Source organism: Microtus oregoni, unplaced genomic scaffold (assembly GCF_018167655.1).
Source record: "Microtus oregoni isolate MIOR12 unplaced genomic scaffold, Mior012 000068F_ref0000429, whole genome shotgun sequence".
Lineage (NCBI taxonomy): Eukaryota > Metazoa > Chordata > Mammalia > Rodentia > Cricetidae > Microtus > Microtus oregoni.
In genome coordinates, this window is record NW_024543975.1 from 8,669,475 (window position 1) to 8,676,955 (window position 7,481).

At 40.2% G+C, this 7,481-nt stretch overlaps 1 pseudogene; it reads right to left on the reverse strand.

Annotated features, from left to right (window-relative positions):
• Positions 1 to 4,456: 4,456 nt before the first annotated feature.
• Positions 4,457 to 5,930, reverse strand: LOC121440557 (annotated as a pseudogene).
• Between the last annotated feature and the right edge of the window lie 1,551 nt (positions 5,931 to 7,481).

A 7,481-nucleotide genomic window follows, 5' to 3' on the forward strand; every position in this document is an offset into this window, starting at 1 on the left:
GAGTTGTGGCTTTTTCCCAGAAGCACAGAACTGGAAACAGCTCACAGCAGCAACAAAGTCATCTCATCGGATCTTCCAGAATAGAAAAAAAGAAGAAAACAATCAAGCACAGGATCAGGCACTTCCCCCAAGAAATATCAAGAAGGATATAAAATCCTGAAAATAAATGCGACCAGATAGGGAGTTGTTTTGTTTGCCTAGGGTCTTGAAGACCCCAAGATAAATATAAGACACAAAGGGGGTTTTCTTTGCCCAAATAAGAGGAATTTTGCCAATGATACTTGTTTTTACAAAGAAAAACCCCCACCCTTACATCACAAAGTGCCAGAAAACCAACTTTTCGTTGTTGTGACTCAGAGAGCCCTGCTGCCATCTTGCTTACTACCATAGCCTCACTATAAAAGCAAACAGATAGGAAAACTGATGACAGAAGAGGGGAATGCATTGGTATCATTTGCTGCTATAACAACACAGACCCAATAACTTAAAGTGACAGAAATTCATTCCCAGTCTTGGAGACTAAAAGTTCAAATTAATAATTGACAGAATGAACTTCAAGTGTGAGCAGAGGGCATGCTCCTTTGAGGCCCTCATGGAGAATCTCTTTCCATCTAGGGAGGTGACTGGCATTCTAGGACTTGGGGCCATGTCAGTCCCATCTCTATCTCTGTAGTTACAGTATCTACTCCCATTCTCATCCCTATAATCTAATACTCTTCTGATTTTTACTGATAGAGTTTTTAAGGCAGGGCCAAATAGCTAGAAACCCAACCCCTGATTCAAGATCCTTAACTACCACATCTACAGTCTCCTTTTATAGTTATGACATTTTATAAATATAAAAATTACAAAATGTGGCCGGGCGGTGGTGGCGCACGCCTTTAATCCCAGCACTCGGGAGGCAGAGGCAGGTGGATCTCTGTGAGTTCGAGACCAGCCTGGTCTACAGAGCTAGTTCCAGGACAGGCTCCAAAGCCACAGAGAAACCCTGTCTCCAAAAACCAAAAAAAAAAAAAATACAAAATGTTAGTAAATATTCCCTTTGTATCCATAAGACAGGCAACATCTACAGACTCAGGGCATTATGGCAAAAATCTCAGGGGCCATTGTTGAGCCTGCCCCAAGTACCTTCCACCTTTCTTTGGCAAACAGAGAGTTAGCAGCTCTGGTGTTTCATTTCCAAAGCCATTTTTGAGGCTCATTGGGAGTATCCACCTTAAGCATAGACATAACTGTTTCTTTTTTTTTTTTCATCAACTGAACTAGAAAATGCCATGTTGCCTAATGATGTGACTCTAAATATATCCTATTTATGTCACATCTACATGTATTGTCTTTTAATTGTTTATTAGTGACAGACTGTCTCAAGGACCTATCTCGGAGTGCACATTTTCCCAACATGATAAATATACTCAGCTTTGCCGATTTGCAACCTTCTCAGTAATAAAGTCATTGGAATTCTCTCAGAAGTATACTCGAAATACACAGAAACTCAAGTGGAGCCAATGCCCAGCACTCGGCTCTGAAGCAGCAGGATGGAAAGTGTGCTCAATGTGTGATTCACGATGCATTAAGGTACGTAGGGATACACTCCTGTTTACTGATTCCCGAGGGCTTCTCCACATGGATCTGAATTAGAGTTGTCCAAATGCAAAAATTACAGCAGTGATTAAGAAGTCGGAGTGATGATAGACATGGTGACAGGTACAGATGTGGCTTCCAGGTGCTCTTTATGACTCTGGCTCTACCAAACAAGAGCAACTCCTGGGGAACTCTAGGGTAGGCATCTTTTCTCGCTGTGGGATACAGGCTGTGGGATATCCTGCACATGATGACCTAACAGCGGTGCTGAGGCTTTGGGTGGCTCTCCAGCTTTCTTACTGTCCTTTCCAGACATTCAATTTCTCAGTTCTTCCAACCTCACACCATATAGTATAGATTTCTAGGGTTAAACTAATTGTTCCCACAATATCTTAGTTGTTTTCCTTAAAACCAAACTGATATATTAAAATAGCTTTTGCTAAGTACAAGACAATTTGTATAGCATTGAGCCTAGTAAATTTTCCAAAATTTGGTTTGATACTCTTTTCCATCAGAAAAAAATATCCAAGGAGACTTTTAAACAACATTTTCTGTACTTTGAAATAACACATTAAAAACCCAGCATTTGTCTATAAAACCAAGCTCTCAAGTACACCCTTGCTTCATGAAACACTATGTTATGTTAGGGGCACAAAAAGTGCCATTGAACAGCACTGTGGCCACAGGCTCCTTCACACTTCAGATTAATAAGACATTATACATTGTGTTTTGGTCATTGTGTTTCTACCTTCACTGGGCAGCATTGGGAATCACCAGGCTCAAGCAGAGTTTAAGATGAATGGGCCGGTTAAGTCCTGGATCTTGCAAGTAATTTCCAAACTAGCAAACGCTCCCACAATTGTCAATGAAAAAATAAGTTCAGAGCAGAAGCAAGGCTCCCAGAGTTGGCAAACACCACCTCAAACTCTCATTTACCCCCACTTCCCCAAGAGTGATTTGTGACTCATTCTGCCATTTTGCAAGTTTCCTGGAAGCTGGACCATTTGATTTATTCCTTCTTCCCTCATTCTACATGGATGGAAGTTTTGATGTCAATAAAATCAAAACAAAAAATTTCTGGGCTTTACTTCAGACCTCCTCAATTACAATCGCCAGTGATGAGGTCTTGAATTCTCCATTAAAACCGGTTATGTGACGCTTGTATACATACAAGTTAACACAGTTACATAATTGCTAAGATATAAATGCTTTTCATATCATTGAAAACAGGAGTTCCACATATATACTAATAATACATTAAAGACTTAAAAGATTTCATGAAGGATAGGCATGGCCTGAGATCATATGACAGTGAAAATTTGCCAATCTGGTGATTTGTTGATTAACTGCTGGCTATCTGTCATGTGCTACAATAACCTGAAGATAAAGGTCATTTCTTGCCCCAAGCCATGTATATTTCAATGTGGAAAGTGTGAATATGACTGTAACAACACCCAGTGTTATACACATCATTTCATTAACAACCATGCAAGAAAGATATTCTTGAGCTGGGGAGACCACTCATTTGGCAAAGTGAGGTTTGAGTTCAATCTCCATACTGTACCTAACAAAACTGTGTATAGAGGTGAACAGTTGTAACCCAGTACCAGGAAGACAGAGCTATGCACATCCCTGGGATTCTGGCCAGTAAGTTTAACATGTTTGATGAGCTTCTGGGAACTTGTCTCAGAAAACAACTAAATAAGTAAGTAATAAATGATAGATGGCATCTAAAGAACATCTGAGCTTGTCCGCTGGCCTCCATACACACACATTCACATCTACAGTTGTGTAGATATACAAAGGGAGAGGGACTCATATTCATTTCCCAGGTACTGATACATTCCCACTTGTGTAGATATACATACACAAAGGAGGGAAGAGGTGTAGCAGCAGGCTGCTTATTTATTCCCAACTCCTCATCTCCAAAAAAAATAATAATAATCACACAGAAACTATATTAATTAAATTACTGCTTGGCCCATTAGCTCTAGCTTGTTATTGGCTAACTCTTACATCTTAATTTAACCCATCTCCATTAATCTGTGTATCACCAAGTGGCTTTGGCTTACTAGATAAAGTTCCCAGTGTCTGTCTCCAGGAAGCTACAAGGCTTCACTCTGACTCTGCCCTCTTTTTCCCAGCATTCTATTTAGTTTTCCCCACCTAGCTCTGTTCCTCTATAACTCTGCTATAGGACCAAAGCAGTTTCTCTATTCATTAATGGTAATCACAGCATACAGAGGGAAATCCCACACCAAAGGGAGACTCCTACTCATTTTCTAGGTAGGAAATGAGAAGCTTAAAAACCATTGAGTTCAACAGCAACCTTGGCCTCCTCGCCCCATGTTGTTTTGTTCCCTGTGGAATAATGTGAGTTGGTCATGTTTTGCAAATGCTATGAGAATGGCAGGTAAAGAACAGAATAGAAAAACGAAAAGCATAAAATATAGATGTAAATTAAGCCATACAGTCATCTGGGACCATCATGAATTCTGGCCCATGCCCTTTCTGGCCATCATTTGGTAGTTACAAAGTAGAATTTTTCATTGCCCTAAAATATTGCAATTTATTCTTTCTGTATACAGATGTGACTTGTTAAGTGGCCCTGATCTTGCCCAGTTCTCACTATTAGATGTAAAGGGTAGGCAGTTTGGACTTCCAGAAGCCTAATACACTTCTTAGCTATGGGAGGCATGAGTTGGGAATAGTCAAGAAGATATTGCTTTGACTTGTCATACTATTAACATCCAAAATCTTTCTATTATTGGACAGGAGAAAAGACTTTTATAATCTCTATAAACCTGGCTCAAAACACTGATACATCACAATACTCTCCATATTTCTTTTTTTTTAAGTGAATCATGGCCAATTTTATTCAAATTCTCCAAAATTTACAACAAACATGTCAAATGCTCCTAAAAATGTATGTTGTTCTTTATATATATAATGGTTACTGTGTCTTTTATTGATTCCTTTTTCTTCTTTTCTTTAGAATTCTTTAATAGAAGCCAGAATCTTGGGTTGCCCAGTTGGGAGCCTCTGATCTACTGTTCTGATTGAGTTTCTTTTCGATATTCATGGCCAACATTTGGCTTCTAAAAGAAAGACTTTTTGTCTTTTCAATCACTTGCTGATAGGGTGATACTGCATTGTTACCCATTACCACGTGACCTAGTTTGGAGTCAGTCTTGGCATCCAACCTTGCATTTCTAATCAGATTCACAATCCATCTCTCAGCTTCTTCTGGAGTCATATTCAGTTTATCTGCTAGCATATTAATGCTGATACACTGGTGAATATGACAAAAGGTTTCAAATATGAAGAGACGGGCATTTTCAATGAAGTCCTCAAGACAAGCCACCAAGAAGAAGTCATTCACAAGCACCGATTCACATTCCCTCAACTTTTTCTGAGCCCCATCAAAATCAAAGTTGACATATAAGCATTCAACAAATTCTGTAATTGGGTCTTTATATGTGTAAGACTCCTGCTGAATAACTTTCACTAGGTCTTTCAGCACCTGCCGGCGTTTCCGCACATCTTTGTTCGTTATGACGGCAGTAGTCAGATAGCGGAGAATATGAGGACACATCGTCTGGATTGCATTAAGGTACTGTGGTTGGTAAAGGAAGAGATCAATAATATTATCACGGCCTTTTGGATGATTGAAAAAAAACAAACAGAGACCAATGAATGAGCCACGTTAACTGTTGAAGAGACTGGAGCGGAGAACTCACAGAGTTATTGTCTATGGTCTCTTTTAACCGAGTAAGGTCTTCCATGGCTGCATCCCAATTCTGCATTAAGATTTCAGAGGCCAATTTTCCCCAGAGTGAACTTAATGCATTTCTATCTGTTGCTGGAACCAAAACTCTAAAGAAGTAAAGATACTCTGCAGCTCCTGAGTAATTCCCACACTCGTACTGGAATTTGGCATATCTGTAAAGTGTATCTAAATATTCTTGCCTAAACCCATGCTTGTCTGCTAGGTAGTCAAATAACATCCGACCATCCCTGGTGGACTGCATCTGCCTTGTAGTTTCCGGATCTTCAAACATCTTCACAATTGGCTCTGTTTCTGCCTGGAGCTGTTTCAGTTGCACAACAACTGTGGTTCTTTTTTCTCTCAAAGCATGAGGGATATCATCAGAGTAAAGGTTTTTGTAGACATCCATAGCAAAGTCTACCATGTAGGTATCACTAAGAAGATCCAATTTTCCTTGTAATAATTCTTTTTCATTATATATCTCCTTCACGGAGAGGAACTCGAGGAGCGGAAAGACCAGATGCCGATCCAGAAAGTGCGCGATGCGCGTCGTCAAGTCGTACTCCGCCATCTTGCCGGGGAAAGGCTCTCCATATTTCTTGACATTCTGATAATAATAAAGGAGACAGTTACTAGGAAATGGACCCTTTGTATTTTTCAGGTCATTCTGAAAATTTTCAGAGGCCATAACTGTGAAGAAAAAGGATAACAGCAGAGGGGAATTAAGAGGAGGTAAGTGAGCTTTAGAAATTTGGGATTCAGGTGACCTGCCTATCATGAGGGTCCTGCACGTCTATAATCCAGGATCACACTCATTATCAAGACATTCAAAACACGCCTATGTCCACCATAGCTGGGCTTCTCCAGATTTACCATTGCCATAATAGGTATCTTTGAGACATGTTAGTATAAGAATTCTAGGTTTCCTGTTACCCTCCCCAGCACAACATAAGTTTTGTTACATGATTCTAAACCCACCTTATGTCGGCCTTAAAGCTGGTGCTTGCTCCTACTGAAGTGAAATACTAAATGACACCTAGTCTTTTCTGTTTGTTCTTTCATTGATACCTTGCGATACCACTATACGAGGCTCATCTTACCCATATGAAACACAGTCAGAAACATGCCAACTGTGCCTCAGAAAACTCAGTGAAACCTGGGAAGATAGTTTCAATGAATCCCTAGGTTTTCAGTTGGAAGATGGACTCAGATCAAACCCATAAATTCCCCTCCTCCAATAAAAAGAGTTAAATCTAGTTTGGGAAGCCTGAAAAAAATTGCACTAAGCCATCAACCTCATCCTCAGTCTTGCCCTGCCTCTTGCTTCAACCACAATTTGCCTTCTCTTTCATGCACACACGTAAGATTTTGTGAGCATCTGCATACAAACACTGAATTGCAAGGGGGTGGGGCTATCTGAGCCCCCCCACAAACACACCACCCTAGGAACAGTACCAGAAGCTGAATTTTTCACCAAGTTCTCTGTAATATTAGAAGAGAAGGAAAGAAAAGAGAACCTGTAATAAGTTCCAGATATCTGCATTTATTCCACTTCCAGTTAATTTTGATAACTGTTTTGAGTGGATTTCATATCAAGGATCAAATTTCTTAATGGATAACCACAACAAAAGTTATTTCTCACTGTGTTGGAAACTAAGCTATCGCCTGTCATAGAGAATCTTGCCTTTTTAACACTCGACTTTTTGGTGCTGGAGCTGGAATTCTGCAAACTCTGTTCTGCTTTGACAGCTGTTTCCTGCAAGTCCTGTGAGTAGCAGGTGCTGAAAGGAGATTACAAGGGCAGACCAAAGACAGATTTGCTCCTTCATGGGCTTATTTTGCTTGTTTGGGATTCTTGAGAGATGGTGTTATGCTCTACCAGTCAAAATCAGCTGAGCATCACTTTACCTATTGGCACCTGCTGGTTCACTTTCGCTTTTCTTGCCTTCATTCCAAGAATGGGTTTCATCAGAATCCCAGAGACATCAGTACCACTAGTCAATAACCTCTCTTCAGAGGTCTGAGCATGACTACACTTGATCCCTTGGAAAACACTGGGAATGCTGCAGGCTAACAGGTGGCTGTCCACATGTTCATTTGGATCCATTGACTCCCCTTAACCTGTGACTCA